The sequence below is a fragment of the Budorcas taxicolor genome, chromosome 1, assembly GCF_023091745.1.
Source record: "Budorcas taxicolor isolate Tak-1 chromosome 1, Takin1.1, whole genome shotgun sequence".
NCBI lineage: Eukaryota > Metazoa > Chordata > Mammalia > Artiodactyla > Bovidae > Budorcas > Budorcas taxicolor.
In genome coordinates, this window is record NC_068910.1 from 122,260,355 (window position 1) to 122,279,892 (window position 19,538).

The 19,538-nt window shown below is 38.8% G+C and overlaps 1 pseudogene; it reads left to right on the top strand.

Moving 5' to 3' along the window:
• The first annotated feature begins 15,642 nt into the window (after nt 1-15,642).
• Nucleotides 15,643-16,205, top strand: LOC128052488 (putative teratocarcinoma-derived growth factor 3; annotated as a pseudogene).
• The last annotated feature ends 3,333 nt before the right edge of the window (nt 16,206-19,538 follow it).

Here is a 19,538-nt window from a genome sequence, read left to right on the forward strand (position 1 = left end):
GTTCTGTTTCCTTTAAGTGTACACACTGTTCTTGGTAAAGACAGCCTTCACAATGGAGAGCAGTGTTAGAGCAAGAGGGGATAAAGCTGGGTATACACAAGGGATTCTCTGGCAAACTGGACAGAGCCCCAGGCAGTTTTCAATCTGTTTCTTGTATGTTGTTCCTAGGAGTAAGCAACCACGTGCAATGCTCTTCAAGAGTGTTATAATACATACACACAATGGAATATTACTCAGCTATAAAAAGGAACACATTTGAGTCAGTTATGAGGTAGATGAACCTAGAGCCTATTATACAGAGTGAAATAAGTCAGAAAGAGAAAGACAAATACCGTATATTAATGCATATGTATGGAGTTTAGAAAGATGGTACTGATGATCCTACATGCAGGGCAGCAAAGGAGACACAGACATAAAGAACAGACTTTTGGACACGGTAGGAGAAGGAGAGGGTGGGATGATTGGAGGCAATAGCATTGAAACATATAAATTACCATATGTAAAATAGATAACCAGGGAGAGTTTGATGCATGAGAAGAGCACCCAAAGCCAGTGCTCTGTAACAACTTGCAGGGGTGGTATGGGAGGGAGGGGAGCTGAAGGGGTTTGGGGATGAAGGGGACACAAGTGTACCTAAGGCTGATTCATGTTGATCTATGGACCATCATACGTGAATGATGGTGGGAACCATCACAATACTATAAAGTAATTTTCCTCCAATTAAATAATTTTTTTTAAAAAAGAGTGTTATCTTGGTTTCTTTCATCTCTCTAGTAAGTCCCACTGGTTTTCAAAACAGCTAAAAAGACTCATCTTACCAGTGTTGGACCCTTGTGCTGGGGCACCTTGAAGTCCTTACTTCTCCCAGGGAGGCTCCCTGAGCCCATGATATCCCCCTTCTCTTTTGTTTTCCTGCTAAGGTTTGGGTTCTGTCCTGATGGCTTCTCCTCTCTCCCTAACTAACTTCACGTGGATCTTTCTTTACAGTGCTGGTTATAGAAGAGTCTTTCTGACAGTTTCCATGTTGTTTTCAGTAATAATTCTTCCATATATAATTGTATTTCTGATTTGTTCGTGGGGAAGGTGAGCTCAGCATCCTCCTTTGCTACTGTCTCTGTCTCCCTCTCTATGTGTAACTTATTGAAGACTCACCAATTTGCTGTTAACAGTAACTTCACAATTGTATATTTCTACTAGAAATATATGAGTTCCAGTTCCTCTATAACCTTGTCTACACCTATGTTTTCATTTCAGCAGTCGTAGTAGTAGGATCCTAGTGGGTGTTAAGTGATATCTCATTTGGTTTTGATTTGTATTTCGTTAGTGACTAGTGTAGAGAAGGCAATGGCACCCCACTCCAGTATTCTTGCCTGGAAAATCCCATGGACAGAGGAGCCTGGTAGGCTGCAGTCCATGGGGTTGCAAAGAGTCAGACATGACTGAGCGACTTCCCTTTCACTTTTCACTTCCATGCATTGGAGAAGGAAATGGCAACCCACTCCAGTGTTCTTGCCTGGAGAATCCCAGGGATGGGGGAGCCTGGTGGGCTGCCATCTATGGGGTCACACAGGGTCGGACACAACTGAAGTGACATAGCAGCAGCAGCAGTGACTAGTGTAGAGAAGGCAATGGCACCCCACTCCAGTACTCTTGCCTGGAAAATCCCATGGATGGAGGAGCCTGGTGAGCTAAGAGTGGCCCTTTCACTTTTCACTTTCATGCATTGGAGAAGGAAATGGCAACCCACTCCAGTGTTCTTGCCTGGAGGATCCCAGGGATGTCGAAGCCTGGTGGGCTGCTGTCTATGGGGTTGCACAGAGTCGGACACGACTGAAGCAACTTAGCAGCAGCAGCAGCAGCAGCAGTGACTAGTGACACTGAGCATCTTATCATGGGCTTGTGCTTACTTGTATATCTACCTTGGAAAAATTCCTATTCAAGATTGAATTGTTTGGTTTTGAGTAGTACAGATTTTTTATATATTCAGCTTTTTGTTTAGTTTGCTATTCCTGTCTTCTTCCTTAAGGTATACAGTTAGGGTTTTGATTTGAAATATTATTCTTTTAAAAATAGAGGTTTGCAACTATAAATTTGCCTCTGAGCACTGTTTTTGTTTTCCATAAATTTTGGTATATTATGTTCTTTATCTCAATGTATTTATAAACTCCCTTATGATTTCTTTTCTGTTCTATTATTTATTTTTTAAAAATGTTTAATTTCCACATATTTGTGATTTCTCTAGTTTCATTCAATGGTTGTCAGAGAAGATATTTTGTATGATTTCAATCTTTTTAAATTTATTGAGACTTGTTTTGTGGCCTAACACATAGTCTGTCCTGGAGGATGTCTCAGTCACACTCAATGAAAACTGTGGTTTTTTTTTTTTTGAGGGGGTAGAGTGTTCTGTATTTCTGTTAGATCTAGTTGGTTTATAATATTGTTCAAGTCTTCTATCTCCTTATTGGCTATCTATCTAGTTGTATTCATTAATGAAAGTGGCTTATTGAGGTCTCCAGCTGTAATTACAAAATTGCCTATTTCTCCTTTCAATTCCCTAGTGGCTCAGCGGTAAAGAATCCACCTACCATGCTGGAAACACAGGAGACACAGGTTTGATCCCTGGATTGGGAAGATCCCCTGGAGGAGGAAATGGCAACCCACTCCAGTATTCTTGCTTGGGAAATCCCATGGACAGGGGAGCCTGGAGAGTTACAGTCCATGGGATCACAAGGAGTCAGAAATGACTTAGTGACTAACACCTTCTTATAATAATTATATCCTGTATATGTTAATAATATATCATGGCTTCCTGTTAGCTCAGCAGTAAAGAATCTGCTTGCAATGCCAGAGACATGGGTTCGATCCCTGGGTTGGAAAGATCCTTTGGAGAAGGAAATGGCAACCCATTCCAGTGTTCTTGCCTGGGAAATCCATAGACAGCGGAGCCTGGCAGGCTATTGTCCATGAGGTCACAAAAGAGTTGGACATGACTTAGCAACTAAACACATGTTATTTCTCACATACTGACTTTATTCTCAGAAGTCAGACCTTTTTATTTACGTTGGTGGTAAGCTATGTGCAAAACTCTGTTCACTTTCAAGGTCACTTGTGGAGACCTTACAGCCTTTTATCAGCATGGCTTAAGCTGCTTCTGCTTGGACATATCTTGGGCTCCAGTTATTCCATCACCCTCTATAGCCAGCTTGCCTCACTGCACTTCTCCCCCCAATTCTCTGGGCAGTCTTTCTCATCTTTCTCCTCTACTGCCTTTCTAAAGTGCATATTTAGCACTGAAATAATAACTCACATGAATTTCCTGTTCAGGTTGATTCTTATCACAAACATTTCCACCACTAATACAAACATTTTGTCAATAGCATTAAACACATGAATGCAAATATACCATATACACACACAAACCAAGCATTAGGTTTTCACGGTGTGGTCAATTGTGGTCATCATAAATATCAGGGCTCAGAAGAAACTGTTCTTTGCTTATTTCACATCTGAACCACAGGCAATGTGGCTGATTATTTTGAAAATGCTACAGTTTTGTATCTGTTCTAACATTTTAGCAATATTTTATTTTATCAGTAGTTTCTAAGTGGTTATGACTGTGAGTAAGACTTGGTTACTCTGTCTTATTTTATTTTGCTCCTGCGAGGGTTTTTTGGTTTTTTTTCATCTTTTTTTTCCTTGGAATGAAAACTAGTGGTGCTAATAACTCCATGGTTACACTGTAAGATAATAGATCCAACTACATATTCAATGAGTGGCATAACAGAGAGACAGACATACTCTGGATTAGAATGAGTTACAATAGGTTTTATTTCATCTTATCTGTAGATCAAAACCAAAGAGGACAGGAGAGAGTTTAAAAACAGATACAAACACTCATTTTTTTAAATCTTTCCTTTCATACTTCTTCAGTTGTAAAACATACAACAAAAGCACTAGATAGTTCAGTTCAGTTCAGTTCAGTCTTTCAGTCGTGTCCAGCTCTTTGCAACCCCATGGACTGCAGCACGCCAGGCCTCCCCGTTCATCACCAACTCCCAGAGCTTACTCAAACTCATGTCCATCGAATTGGTGATGCCATCCAACCATCTCATCCTCTGTCATCCCTTTCTTCTGCCTTCAATCTTTCCCAGCATCAGGGTCTTTTCAAATGAGTCAGTTCTTTGCATCAGGTGGCCAGAGTATTGGAGTTTCAGCCTCAGCATCAGTCCTTCCAATGAATATTCAGGACTGATTTCCTTTAGGATTGACTGATTAGATCTCCTTGCAGTCCAGGGGACTCTCAAGAGTCTTCTCCAGCACCAGAGTTAAAAAGCATCAATTCTTCAGTGCTCAGTTTTCTTTATAGTCGAACTTTCACATCCGTACATGACTACTGGAAAAAACAGCTTTGACTAGACAAACTCTGTTGGCAAAGTAATGTCTCTGCTTTTTAATATGCTGTCTAGGTTGGTCATAATTTTTCTTCCAAGGAGCAACCATCTTTTAATTTCATGGCTACAGTCACCATCTGCAGTGATTTTGGAGCCCAAGAAGATAAAGTCTCTCACTGTTTCTATTGTTTCCCCATCTATTTGCCATGAAGTGATGGGACTGGATGCCATTATCTTAATTTTCTGAATGTTGAGCTTTAAGCCAACTTTTTCACTCTCCTCTTTCACTTTTATCACTCTTTAGTTCTTCATCTCTTTCTGCCATATATATCCCAACAACAAAAAATGAATAAATAAAAAATTTAAATCATGATTTGTGAAGAACAATAAATCCATTTAAATATATAATTTAAACATGAGAGGATTATTTATAAAGAACACAAGTGTTTTAACCTTAAATATGTAAAAATATATATTGAAGAAGGAAATATATATTGGAGAAGGAAATGGCAACCCACTCTAGTATCCTTGCCTGGAAAATCTCATGGACAGAGGAGCCTGGTGGGCTGCAGTCCATGGGGTCACAAAGAGTTGGGCATGACTGAGCAACTAACACTTTCTTATGTAAAAATAACATAAAACCAACAAAACAGAAAGTGAAAGAAATGGTAGTGTGAAAAAGTGTGACGCTTGTCTTTATCTGCCATAGCAGGGAGTCACCAGACCCAGTGACAGTGAAAATGCAGGTTTTAAAACGGATAGTTACATCATGTGTTTAATATTGTTCACAGTCTTAGTGAACAATTAGTGAAATTAGTGTCCCATCTGGTAAAGATTTTTTTTTCAATATGTAGGGGGCAATAGTCCAAACTAACTGGAACAGACACTTAAGCAAATTTACTTTCTCTACTTGGCATGCTGTGCTTGTTTTGTTTTTTGACTGCCTTATGTATCATTATGGTACACTAGAAAATATTGCTTCTGAAAAGGAGCTTACTTTTTATACGTATGCTTAATTTTTTAGAGAAGTTTGAGAGTCACAGAAAATTAAGCATTAAGTACAAATGGTTTCTGTTTGCCCCCTACTTCCACATATACGTAGCCTCCCCCATCATCCCTACCAGAGTGGTACATCTGTTGCAATTGACAGACAAATAATGATGCAGCATTATCACTCAAAGATCATGGTTCACATTCACGTTTGTATATGGTAGGGACATTTCTATCTCACATTCAGTAATTACATCTGCTCCTTTTGCCAGCTTAAAATAAAGTAACAATAAATGTAATAATTTTTATTTAAGGTAACATGCTCATATGAAATAATTTTCATAAAATAATTTGTCTTTCCTTCTTTTTACACATATTCATAGAAAACTGTTCAGCTAATGTTAAGAGTGGTTGTTTTGAGTGGTGGCATTTGAAGCAATTACATTTTCTGTATTGCCTGAATGCCCTGTAAGAAGGACATTTCACCAAAATAAAATAAAATATATTGTTTTAAAAATAACTAAAGAGAAAATTGTATGTCCTAGGAACCTCTGATAAATATTTCCACAGTATATGTTAATGCTGACTTATAGCATGTTTGGCAGAATTGACTTAGAAAGGTATCTTGAAAAACAGGATACTTGAAAAAAAAGAGAGAAAAAAGATATAGTAAACAATTTGATTTGGGAAGATAAGAATAATAAGTGGGATAAGTAGACTACATCAACAAATATTTATTTAGGCTAAAAATTGAAAGCATTTACATCAAAAATAACACATATTTAAGGCATTTTAGACCAAGTCCCATAGAGTACTAGTCTGCTATGGCATCAGTAACAAAACACCACAGACTGACTGACAGGCTTAACCACATGGTGTTTGTCCAAAAGGCAGGTTATTAAGGCTAGAGAGTGTGTTTGTTAGTAGTCAACAAAAAACAAAGTTATGCTTGTGTTAAATTTAAAGAAGATGGGCAATATATATATATATTTATTTATAAAACAAGACAAAAACAAAGAAAGAGAGGAAACTCTGCAGCTTAAGAGTCTGAGTCTTAACCACAATAACCTTGTTATAACTCTAAAAAAAGAGAGACCCACAGCTAGGAATTTATAGTCAATTCAGTAATTTATAGTCAGTTCAGGTAAGCCAAATGATACAGCTCATGAATTTTCATTACTTTTTCACATTTGATAATATCTTATAATTTTATATAATTTTCTAAAGTTTTATTCCCCCAATTTAAGACTAATTCAATAATAAGTGGTCCTAATTCATATTTTCTTTCAGCTAAAACAGTATTTCTCAGGCTTTTTAGTTTCAGTATGTCTTTCTACCCTTAAAAATTGTTGAGGATCCCAAAGAATTTGCCATAGGAAAATTTAGAAACACACACACTAATAATACATAAGTACTCACTCCATAAGCCATCAAAGCAACAATATCAACATATGCATGTAGCATCTAGAAAATGAGTGCAAGAGAATGTAAGTGCAAAAAGCAAACATATTAGTATTATTATGAAAATAGAACCTACCTTGAGGACCTCCTGCAAGGGTTCCTAGGACCACATTTCAGTTAGAGCTAAGCTAAAACAAGCTTGAAAGCTCAAAGACTGTTCTTTTATCTATGTGTGTGTCAAAAACATTAGGGAGCCAGGAAATGTAGGAAAAAGAAAAAACAATCTGATGTATTTGTTTATTTTTGTTTTTTGGCTGCTCTGGGTCTTCACTGCTGTGCATGTGGGCTTTTTCTAGTTGCAGCAAGTGGTGGGTACCCTAGTTGTGGTGCTCGGGCTTCTCACTGCGGTGGCTTTGCTTATTGCAGAGCATGGACTCTAGGGTGCTCAAGCTTCAGTAGTTGCAGCTCCCAAGTTCGAGAGCTGGGGCTCAGTAGCTGTGTTGCAGGGGCTTAGTTGCCCTGCAGCATGTTGAATCTTCCCAGACCAGGGATCAAACTCATGTGCCATGCACTGGCAGGTGGATTCTTAACTCCTGGGCCACCAGGGAAGTCCTTGTAATATGATTTAGTACTTGTTATTCCTCTTCTAACAATTCTAGTTGGCAAAGCAATTGTGATAAAAAGCTATTTACACTTTGAAAGAAAAACCTTTTTTTATTATGTGTTGTGTTATATTTTTTATTAAAAGGAATAAAGTTATTCCTTTTTTAAATTGTGTGTTATATTCACTGCTATACCTTGACATATCCAAAAACACATGCATAAAAGACATAAAAGCTTTTCACATAAATGATCAGTTACTTCCAATATATATTTCTGTCTTTGTTAATAAGAAAAACAATAGTTTAAGTGATGTGTAGGCATATGGTACAGTGCCTGGCAGAGTAGTAAACATTCAAATAATGACAATTATTGCTATTTGTTGTTGATTGCTGCTGTTGCTACTATTTTGTTTTAGTAGTTGTTTTTACCAGTGTCATTAGTATTGAATACTAGGACTATCGAGGTAGCATAGAACAATCATAAATTTTGCTGCCTATGAATTTCCCATTTAAATAAATATAATTTGAATGTAAAATCCATTTTGATTAACTAATAGATAACTTGCATCCAGTAAACTTCCAGAAGGCAATGGATCCCACAATAGTCAGAATGCCCAGAAGGAAAGAGAACCTTAAGGCTGAGTCCGAGGGGTGGAATAACCTGGAGGCTCAAGAACTTTAATTACAAGTAATATCTTAAAAGTACATTCCTTATTGACAAGTCAGGTTAATCTATAGTGTATTATTGATGTTAATAATTCTTTTTTGCTCAAAGTAGCAAAGGAATCTGAAAAAAGTCAGGCATTATGCTTTTCTCTAAGAAATATAAGAATTTTTTGGTGAAATTTTGCCCGAATGTTCCATGAAAGTTCTTTGGAAAGAGTTTTGCAAATAAGACATCAAATGTCAGCATTCTGATTAAAAAAAAAAAAAAAAAAAACTCCTTGAGCAATGTGCTACTTAATATTATGATATTATACAAAAAGCACCTCAGTAAGGTATTTGGGGATATTTCCTAATATGATTCACTGTAAGGTTTTTTTCAAATATATATATAATCAAAAACTGCCCAGAGAGCAGTTTTTATAGCCCTCCCCATTGCCTTTATAACAGTCATCAATGATCCACTGATTAATTCAAACACATTTAAAATTTTTATTCTACCTGACATCTTGAAGGAATTTGAAATTTTTGGCTCTTCCTCCCTCAAACTCTTTCATTGGTTTCCATTGATTTTCCTTCCCTATGGACTCCACTCTGCCTCTTTTATTAGATTCTGTTCTTTGGACCATTCCTAAAAATGTAGTGTTTCCCAGATTTTATCTTGTGCTTGCTTCTCTATCTAATTCAACATCTTTGTCTAGAAAATTTGATTCATTGCTTATAAGAAGATGACTTCAAAATCTGAATCCCATTCTAATTTCCTTTGAATCTGTGTTTCCAACTCATCTGTAAAACATATTAATTCCAAACAAATAATCTCCACTTCCTTCTTTTCATAGGTGAAACACTCTTTGCAAAAGCAAAACACCCTGTGACATAAATCACAAGCAAGATCTTTTCTGATCCACCTCTTAGAATAACGAAAATAAAAACAAAAATAAACAAGTGGGACCTAATTAAGCTTAAAATCTTCTGCACAGCAAAGGAAACCATGAACAGAATGAAAAGACAACCCTCAGAGTGGGAGAAAATATTTGCCAATGAAGTGACTGACAAGGGATTAATATCCAAAAGATACAAACAGCTCATGCAGCTCAATCTCAAAACACCCAAACAGTCCAATTAAAAAGTGGGCAGAAGATCTAAATAGACATTTCTCCAAAGAAGACAGATGGCCAAGAGGCATACAAAAAGATGCACAGCATCACTAATTATCAGAGAAAAGTAAATCAAAACTATAATGAGGTAGCACCTCACACCAGTCAGAATGGCCATCATCACAAAATCTACCAACAGTAAATGCTGGAGAGGGTGTGAAGAAAAGGGAGCCCTCCTACACTCTTGGTGAGAATGTAAATTGGTACAGCCACTATGGAGAAGAGTATGGAGGTTCCTTTAAAAAGTAAAAATAAAGCTATGATATGATCCTGCAATCCCATTCCTGGCCATATATTCAGAGAAAACCAAAATTCAAAAATGTTCATTGCAGCACTACTTACCGTAGCCAGGACACTGAAGCCCATCAATGGAGGAATGGATAAAGAAGATGTGGTACACATATCCAATGGAATATCACTGAGCCATAAAAAAAAGACCAAAATAATGCCATTTGCAGTGTCGTGAATGGACCTAGAGATTGTCATACGGAGTAAAGTCAGACGGAGAAAGACAAATATCATGTGATATCACTTATATGTGGAATCTAAAAAATGGTACAAATGAACCTATTTACAAGACAGAAATACAGTAACAGATGTAGAAAACAAACTTACAGTTACCATGGGTGAAGGGATGGGGCTTCCCTGGTGGCTCGTGGTAAAGAATCCTCCTGCCAATGCTGGAGATGCAAGAGACGCAGGTTCGATCCCTGGAATAGGAAGTGGCAACCCACTCTTGTATGCTTGCCTTGGAAATCCCATAAACAGAGAAGCCTAACAGGCTAAAATCCAAAGGGTCACAAAGAGTCAGACACAACTGAGCAACTGAATGCAAGGGGGAAAGGGCAAGTGGAGGGATAAATTGGGAGATTGGAATTGACATATACACACTACTATATATAAAATAGATAACTAATAAGAACCTACTGTATAGCACGGGGAACTCTACTCAGTGCTCTGTAACAGCCTTTATGGTAACAAAATTCAAAAAGTGGATATATGTATATGTATAACTGGATCACTCTGATGAGCAGCAGATACTAACTAGCACATTGTAAATCAACTATTGCTGTTATTGATAAAATAAAATGCCCTCTTTTACTTTGTCAGCCTAATTAACTTTTTAAACTTCAATCTATCCTTCAGACCTCATTCAAATTTTATCCCCTGTACAAAGTACTCTCTAAATTCTTCTCACTCCCTGTTACCATTTAATGGTCACTATCTCTTCTCTAATTCTGTTTTTCTATTACAGCAACCACCAGAATTGGCAACACAATAACTAGAAATAATAAGATAGTGTGAAAACCACTATGGTTTTCCACTATGGGAAATAACATGTGATTAACATAGTTAAAAAAGAAAAGAGGAAAAAGGAAATAAAATGAAAGAACTAAACTTTTAAAAAAGAAAAATATAATTATTGGAATCAAATCTTGGTGGGTAGGTTAAAAACCTGATTAGACATAATTGAAAAGAAAATTAAGTGGTGACACAACCTAATACTTAAAATGCACTGTCAGAATGGACTAAGAACCAATAAAGAGATAAAAAATAGAGTGTGAATTTTATCTGAGAAAATCAACCTCAGTCCAATAATAAGACAGAAGGCAAAGGAAAACTTGAAAGAGGAAATAAGACAGAAAGAAAAAATTCAATGTAAGTCAATTAGAATTTCCTGAGGTGATAACCAAGTATGTCAATAGGTGATGACACTTGTTTGGGAAGAAGTTAAGATAATTAGATCAGTTACTGCAAGCCTGCTCACCTATGGTTAGACTTGCTCCTATTCAAATATAAAACAAAGCAGGTCACATAATGTACATTGTTGCCTACCCAGTGGCATGTGCTCTGGACAGTCACTGCCATGTTAATTCTAGATTCATGCTCAGTGGAGATCAACCCTGGGATTTCTTTGGAAGGAATGATACTAAAGCTGAAACTCCAGTACTTTGGCCACCTCATGCGAAGAGTTGACTCATTGGAAAACACTTTGCTGCTGGGAGGAATTGGGGGCAGGAGGAAAAGGGGACGACCGAGGATGAGATGGCTGGATGGCATCACGGACTCGATGGACACTGAGTCTGAGTGAACTCCGAGAGTTGGTGATGGACAGGGAGGCCTGGCGTGCTGCAATTCATGGGGTCACAAAGAGTCGGACACGACTGAGCGACTGAACTGAACTGAACTGATGCAATCTTCTGGGGTTGAGAAAATCTGTGCAATCTGGCTTCCCTGCAACCTTTGCACACTGAAGTTTTATTCTTCCCTTGAAGTAGTATTACTTCTGGAGATGCTGTAAATGAGAACAGAAAAAAAGTAAAATAAAAAAAGTAATCAAGTTTTATCTGTGACTATTTAATAAGGATCTACTTATAGTGCATGTTGGTTAAGGCCATGGGCTCTTGAGTTAGATTATCTGGGTGCAAATTCTGCCACAACTGTCTTCTAATGTGTAACCTTGAACAAGTTTCTGTGCTTTACCAAATAAAAGAATGATACTAATTTATAACATATTGATTATGCAACAGTAGGAGACAAAATGCTCTGCCAATTACTCATGACATGGTCTCAATTGTAGGATGCATCTTGTGCTGGAATATGCTCCATTTGCTCCTCCAGATCAATTCTCCAATCTTTTATGCCATTCTCTAGGTCCTAAGAGGCTGACTTCTTGGAGGCATTGACAGCAAATGTAGATCAGAGGTGGAAGGAGAGTGAGGTCGGAGTTCTACATTTTTCCTGTGGGGGTGTTAGGGTTCGCATATATACCACTCCCATAGCCATCGTCCTATAGGCAGCTCTCTCAAAAACACTGCTTTCTTCAGATTCCTTCATCTTGTAACTTCAGGTCAAGGAGTGTAATGCCTTCCAGGAGTTGCAAGACCCCCAGGTCCTTCCTTATCTCTTACTAGTTATGGAAACCACATCTTTTTAAAGCACGCATGCTTTTGTGAAACTCAGCCCAAGTTACTCAAAGTGTGCTGGTTGTTTACTGCTGGGACTCTGATTGATACACATCCCATTGTGGAGATGCTAAAATGTGAAAAAATATTGCAGCTTAGTGAAATATAGCACTTAGCTCCTCTGTGTCTCAATTTCATTTCCCTTAAATAGAAGTAATATTCCTTTTAGGATTATTATGACTAAAAGAACTAATACATGTAGAGTACTTAGAAAACCAATTGCATGTAATAAGTGCTCAATAAATATCATCATTAGTATATTTGAAGTATTGTGATAGGTACCATGAATTATGCAGAGATGGATAAAAGACAAAACACAATTTCAGGCATCTTGGTAGTCTTGGTAAGTGACCACGTTTACATCTCAAAGTCAGATATTTTGACCTGAAGCCCAGTATTCTTATATCAAAACTTCCCTGATAATCCAAAATACCTAGAAAGAAGATCACTCTAGGTTAGTTCAAAAACACTTTTTAAAATAAGAGAAGTGTTATTAATTTTAATTATGTACAGTAACAGCCTAATAATTAAAATGCATTGTCATAATGCACTAAGAATGAATAAAAAGATAAGTTAAAATTGTCTTGAGGGCAAAATTGGTAGTTATTTATAAACAGATTCTTCAGAAGATAAGGAAAGAGACAAGAAACCCAATCTTAACTGAGCATCCGCTGCGTGAGAGCCACTTCTATACTATGTGAGAGGCACTAATATATTCACGAACTCTACAGGGAGAAATGGCTACTCCTGTTGTACAGATGAGCAATCTACCTCTGAAGGACAGAGCAGAGACTCAAACTTAAAGCTTCCACAGTCAGGAAGGGGGAGCACAGGGAACAAGCATACGTTTTCTACATCACACTGCCTCTGGAATTCTTAAAAAAATCCCCTAACGTGGCTTTATAGCTTGTACCCACTTATAAGGAGAGTTAATGTTTATGTGTGAGTTCATTCTTGGACTCCTTTTTGGTTTTTGCTTTATTTTAGGGTTGATTTTTTTGTTTTTATTTGTTTGTTTGTTTGTTTTTTGCAAATGGCATAAAGATGCAATCTTAGAATTATCACAAGTGTCTTTTTTCAAAAAACAAGACTTCTTTAAAACCTTGCTACTCAGTGTTGGTCTACATACCAGCAATATTAACATCACTTGGTAGCTCATTAGAAATGCAGAGGCGTTAGATCCCCCTGCAAGGACTGTTCTAAAACTGTTACCCAAGGAAACTAGAAAGAGAAGAATGAAATTGAGGTTTTTAAAAGACATAAAAATTCTGGTGGAAAACAATCTGAAGTATCTTTCTCAACATGGTTTCCTCTGCTTCACTCCAGTACCTTTCACCCTTCCCCTCCACCACTCCCAACAGACTCACCAGCTGTGAAAGGGAGAAAAATTGTGAAAAGTATCTCACAAGCTGAAGACATTTTCTGAAGGGAGTTCCCTTCTTCTTCCTATCCTTACCCCTCTCTTTTCCTTCCATATACCTAGCTGTTGACTTTTTCTTCTCCTGATCTCCCACATAAGCACTAATGAGAAATCCCCTGCTCTCTTAACGCCACTGTGTTTGCAGCTCATGAGAAATTTAAGAGGAAGCATTTCCTATTTGGAGAGTTAGGTGATAATGACTGAACTTCCTGATTTGTGCTTATATACATTTATTTCTCTCCAGAGAAACATATGCATTTGACCCACTATTCAGATCTAATTGTAATCAATTGAGTTATATCCCAGATAATGTTTAAGTGATTCTTATGAGACATGCATCAAACATGCATCAGTATTCATTTTTATAAATGGGGAAGTAGAGAAGTAACTTATCCTACTTTGATCAATGACAGAGCTGTACAACCAGGATAGACATGATGATCTTTTCATGGATAGTTTTCCTTCCTTGCATTGTGTCGTGTGTGTGTGTGTTTGGTAATTCATTGTATGGTTTGTGACAGAAGCCAAACATGATCTCTCATTCTAGAAGCAGACACTTTAATACAAGAAACACAGAGTATTTAAAACACTCATAAAGACCATAATACTAATAGTTCTCCACTCATATGACCCCCTGCCAAACTTGGGCTGGGGCTAGGGCTCAGTCTGCAATCCAGAATTAGAGCCCAGCTGGTGCAATTTTACTCTGATCCATCCAGCAAATCCTATGCACAAGACCTGCACCTCCGCAGATAGGGAGGGGACCAGGTACCATGATAATGCTGCACCTGACATTTCTCAGGCACTTCCAACCTGGCTCCAGCCACAGCTGCCCCACTGCTTTTTTCTGAACATGGCCTTACTGCTATGCCATCCCTGACAGGGGCACCTCTGCCCACTCCACAAGCTCAGATCTTTTGTGAGCCAGGCCAGGTCCTCGTTGCCTCTGCCCGACCTGCCTGCATACTCACCCTCACACTTTCACACCCTACAGATGATGTTACGCTCTTCTACTTCATAATTTCTGCTTTATTTCTTTTTCCTTCTTTATTCTGTTTGCTTCTGGCTAAAGCATTTTAGAATATGGTGCCTTCTGCCACAAAATAGAGGTGGTAGGGTGGGAGAAGCAATCTACAGATTAACTGCAGTGTTAACATGGGTTTTCTATGTGAAAGGGGTCAGTGAAGACTGAGGGAATTAGTTTCTGCTTATAAATCCTCCTTGCTGCTGCTGCTAAATCGCTTCAGTAGTGTCCAACTCTGTGCGACCCCGTGGACGGCAGCCCACCAGGCTCCCCCATCCCTGGGATTCTCCAGGCAAGAACACTGGAGTGGGGTGCCATCGCCTTCTCCAATAAATTCTCCTTACATCTACTTAAACAGACAGTAATCCTTTCCTTTGTGTTTGTTTTATTTGAACAAATGATTAACATAGGTTTCAGTTTGATTACCCAAAGGAACGATTAATGAAAATTTCTTGTAGAAAGAAGCATTGGGATCAGATTCTTGTCACCAGATAGATCATTCCTCAACACATCTGAAGATAAAAGTTTGGATTTTTTGATTGGTGAATTAAATTTATTACTGTCACTATTCTAGTTGTGAGTGTGTGCTCAGTCGTGTCCAATTCTTTGCAACTTTATGGACTATAGTCCACCAGGCTCCTCTATCCTTGGAATTTTCCAGGCAAGAATATTGGAGTGGGTCACCATTTCCTGCTCCAAGGGATCTTCCAGACCCAGGGCTCGAATCTGCGTCTCTCGTGTCTCCTGCATTGGCAGATGGATTCTTTACCACTGTGCCACCTGGGAAGTCCTCTGGTTGTGATATTATACTGTTATTTAGCATAATGTTATCATTAGGGCAAACTAGGAATGGTGCATAGAGATCTCTGTGTTATTTCTTTCACTTGCATGTGAATCTATAATTATCTCACTAAAAGTTTTAATTAAAAAAATTGAAAGTCAGGTATGGCTGAGGAAGGAGAATCTCCCTGAAGGTTATAGTCAAAACATTTATTAGCACTGATCTGTGGGCCATGGAGCAAAGGAAGATGGAGTACATCTCTTCCAGTGTGATTTTGATCGTGGCCTTCTCCAAAGCATTTGAACTGGGATTAGTTGTTGGATTGAGCCACTGTAAACTTACCCATCCATTACATGGAGACTAGCCCTTCAGAGATAATGGTTCGTCATTGGCCTTCCCAGTTTATATCATCCATGGGAATCCAGAACAGCAAGGGGCTAAACAGAACCTGCTACCTGAATGGGGGAACCTGCCTTCTGGGGTCCTTTGGTGCCTATCCTCCCTCTGTGGAGAGAACCGTGAGCTTGACATGCACTAAGGGAAGTGTGTGGGTCTATGCCCCATGACACCTGGTTGCCCGTGAGCTGTTCCATGTGTAAATGCTGGCATGGCCAGTTTCGCTGCAGTCCTCAGTGATTCCTACCTGGCTGTGATGAACACCTCATCACTGCCGGAACTCCAGAATTAACATTGTCAGCATGTGCTTTTCTGCTACCTGGCATCTTCCTTGCTATACAGTTATTAACCCACATTTGCAATCAACATTTGTCATGCAGATTTCATGACCTGAAGAGGCTGTCCCTCCAGTGACCCAACTGGGAGACGATGATTCATTCGTTAGTTGTCTTGAAAGAGTGAATACATTTCCCACGGTCTCTAACATTTCCTTAAAGTACCAGCTGCTTTCCTCTGCCCTGCCCTCTCCAAAAAACTACTTTAAAAAAAGTAAGCCATATATTATGCCGAACTTCTGTGTTTCTGCTACATGTATTTCTAGCAAGGGTTTATAAAGAGTTTCGTTTAAACAATTGAATTCTATCTTCAGATTATTAAAGGTTACTCCCAATGTGAAACTGAGTATAAAGCATTGAATAGAGCTGAACAAATTAATTAAGGCAATATCTTGGAAAGGAAAGAAAATCTGTAATGGGAGCAAAGGAGAAGAGAAGGGGCAGTTTTAAGAGGTGAGAGACAGGATGCTAAAGTAATAGAAGTGTACATGTGTCCCTGGGAGACTAGGTAGAAAACGGAGAGCAAATGAGAGAGAGTTGAGAAAATAAAATGGATCACTTAGTTGATTAGATGGGTGCTGCTAAGCTGCTAAGTCACTTCAGTCGTGCCCGACTCTGTGTGACCCCATAGACAGCAGCCCACCAGGCTCCCCTGTCCCTGGGATTCTCCAGGCAAGAACACTGGAGTGGGATGCCATTTCCATCTCCAACGTATGGAAGTGAAAAGTGAAAAGGAAGTCACTCAGTCATGTCCGACTCTTTGCGACCCCATGGACTGCAGCCTACCAGGCTCCTCCATCCATGGGATTTTCCAGGCAAGAGTACTGGAGTGGGATGCCATTACCTTCTCCGAGATGCGTACAGAGAAGCAAGTCAAAAAGCAAAGTTGAAGGGCAAGTTTCTATCATCTATAGGAAGCTGTATAAGACAAGAACACCTGTTCTCTCAAAAATTCGTAGAGAATAAAGTCTCCTTGAAAAAAATTCTATCCAGTCATTTGTATGTCTTTGGGAAAATGTCTACTCATGTCCTATGTCCACTTTTAATTGGAGTAGTTGGCTTTGTTTTGTCTTTGCTGTTGGGTTGGATGAATTCTTTATTTTGTAAATTGACATCTTATAGATATGGTTTACAAATATTTAATTCCATTTTATAAGTTGCCTTTTCATTTTTATGGAAGCAAGGTCCAATGCTGTAAAGAGCAATATTGCATAGGAACCTAGAATGTTAGGTCCCTGAATCAAGGCAAATTGAAAGTGGTCAAACAGGAGATGGCAAGAGTGAACGTTAACATTTTAGGAATGAGCAAACTAAAATGGACTGAAATAGGTGAATTTAAGAATCAAGGCAAATTGAAAGTGGTCAAACAGGAGATGGCAAGAGTGAACGTCAACATTTTAAGAATGAGCAAACTAAAATGGACTGATACAGGTGAATTTAACTCAGATGAATATTATATCTACTACTGTGGGCAAGAATCCCTTAGAACAAATGGAGTAGCCATCATACTCAACAAAAGAGTCTGAAATGCAGTACTTGGGTGCAATCTCAAAAATGACAGAATGATCTCTGTTCGTTTTCAAGGCAAACCATTCAATATCACGGTAATCCAAGTCTATGCCCCAAGTAATGCTGAAGACACTGAAGTTGAACGGTTCTAGGAAGACCTACAACCCTCTAGAATTAACACCCAAAATAGGTATCCTTTTCATTTTAGTGGACTGGAATGCAAAAGTAGGAAGAAACATCTGGAGTAACAGGCAAATTTGGCATTGGAGTACAGAATGAAGCAGTTCAGTTCAGTTCATTCACTCAGTCGTGTCCGACTCTTTGAAACACATGAAATGCAGCACACCAGGCCTCCCTGTCCATCACCAAGTGCCGAAGTCTACCCAAATGCATGTCCATTGAGTCGGTGATGCCATCCAGCCATCACATTCTCTGTCATCCCCTTCTCCTCCTGCCCTTAATGTTTCCCAGAATCAGGGTCTTTTCAAATGAGTCAGCTCTTCACATCAGGTGGCCAAAGGATTGGAGTTTCAGCTTCATAATCAGTCCTTTGAATGAACACCCAAGAATGATCTCCTTTAGGATGGACTGATTGGGTCTCCTTGCAGTCCAAGGGACTCTCAAGAATCTTCGCCAACACCACAGTTCAAAAGCATCAATTCTTCAGTGCCCTGCTTTCTTTATAGTCCAACTCTCACATCCATACATGACTACTAGAAAAACCATAGCCTTGACTAGACGGACCTTTGTTGACAAAGTATTGTCTCTGCTTTTTCATATGCTGTCTAGGTTGGTCATAACTTTCTTTCCAAGGAGTAAGCATCTTTTAATTTCATGGCTGCAATCACCATCTGCAGTGATTTTGGAGCCCCCCAAAATAAAGTCAGCCACTGTTTCCCCATCTATTTCCCATGAAGTGATGGGACCGGATGCCATGATCTTAGCTTTCTGAATGTTGAGCTTTAGGACAACTTATTCACTCTCCTCTTTCACTTTCATCAAGAGGCTCTTTAGTTCTTCTTCACTTTCTTCCACAAGGGTGGTGTCATCTGCATTTCTGAGGTTATTGTTATTTCTCCCAGCAATCTTGATTCCAGCATGTGATTCCTCCAGCTCAGCGTTTCTCATGATGTACTCTGCATATAAGTTAAATAAGCAGGGTGAAAATATACAGCTTTGATGTACTCCTTTTCCTATTTGGAACCAGTGTGTTGTTCCATGTCCAGTTCTAACTGTTGCTTCCTGACCTGCATACAGGTTTCTCAAGAGGAAGGTCAGATAGTCTGGTATTCTTATCTCTTTCAGAATTTTCCACAGTTTATTGTGATTCACACAGTCAAAGGCTTTGGCATAGTCAGTAAAGCAGAAATAGATGTTTTTCTTGAACTCTCTCGCTTTTTCGATGATCCAACAGATGTTGACAATTTGATCTCTGGTCCCTCTGCCTTTTCTAAAACCAGCTTGAACATCTGGAAGTTCACAGTTCACATATTATTGAAGCCTAGCTTGGAGAATTTTGAGCATTACTTTGCTAGCGTGTGAGATGAGTACATTTGTGCAGTAGTTAGAGCTGTCTTTGGCATTGCCTTTCTTTGGGATTGAAATGAAAACTGACCTTTTCCAGTCCTGTGGCCACTGCTGCGTTTTCCAAATTTGCTTGAATATTGAGTGCAGCACTTTCACAGCATCATATTTTAGGATTTGAAATAGCTCAACTGGAATTCCATCACCTCCACCTGTTCGTTGTGGTGCTTCCTAAGGCCCACTTGACTTCACATTCCAGGATGTCTGGCTCTAGATGAGTGAGCACACCATCGTGATTATCTGGGTCGTGAAGATCTTTTTTGTACAGTTCTTCTGTGTATTCTTGCCACCTCTTCTTAATATCTTCTGCTTCTGTTAG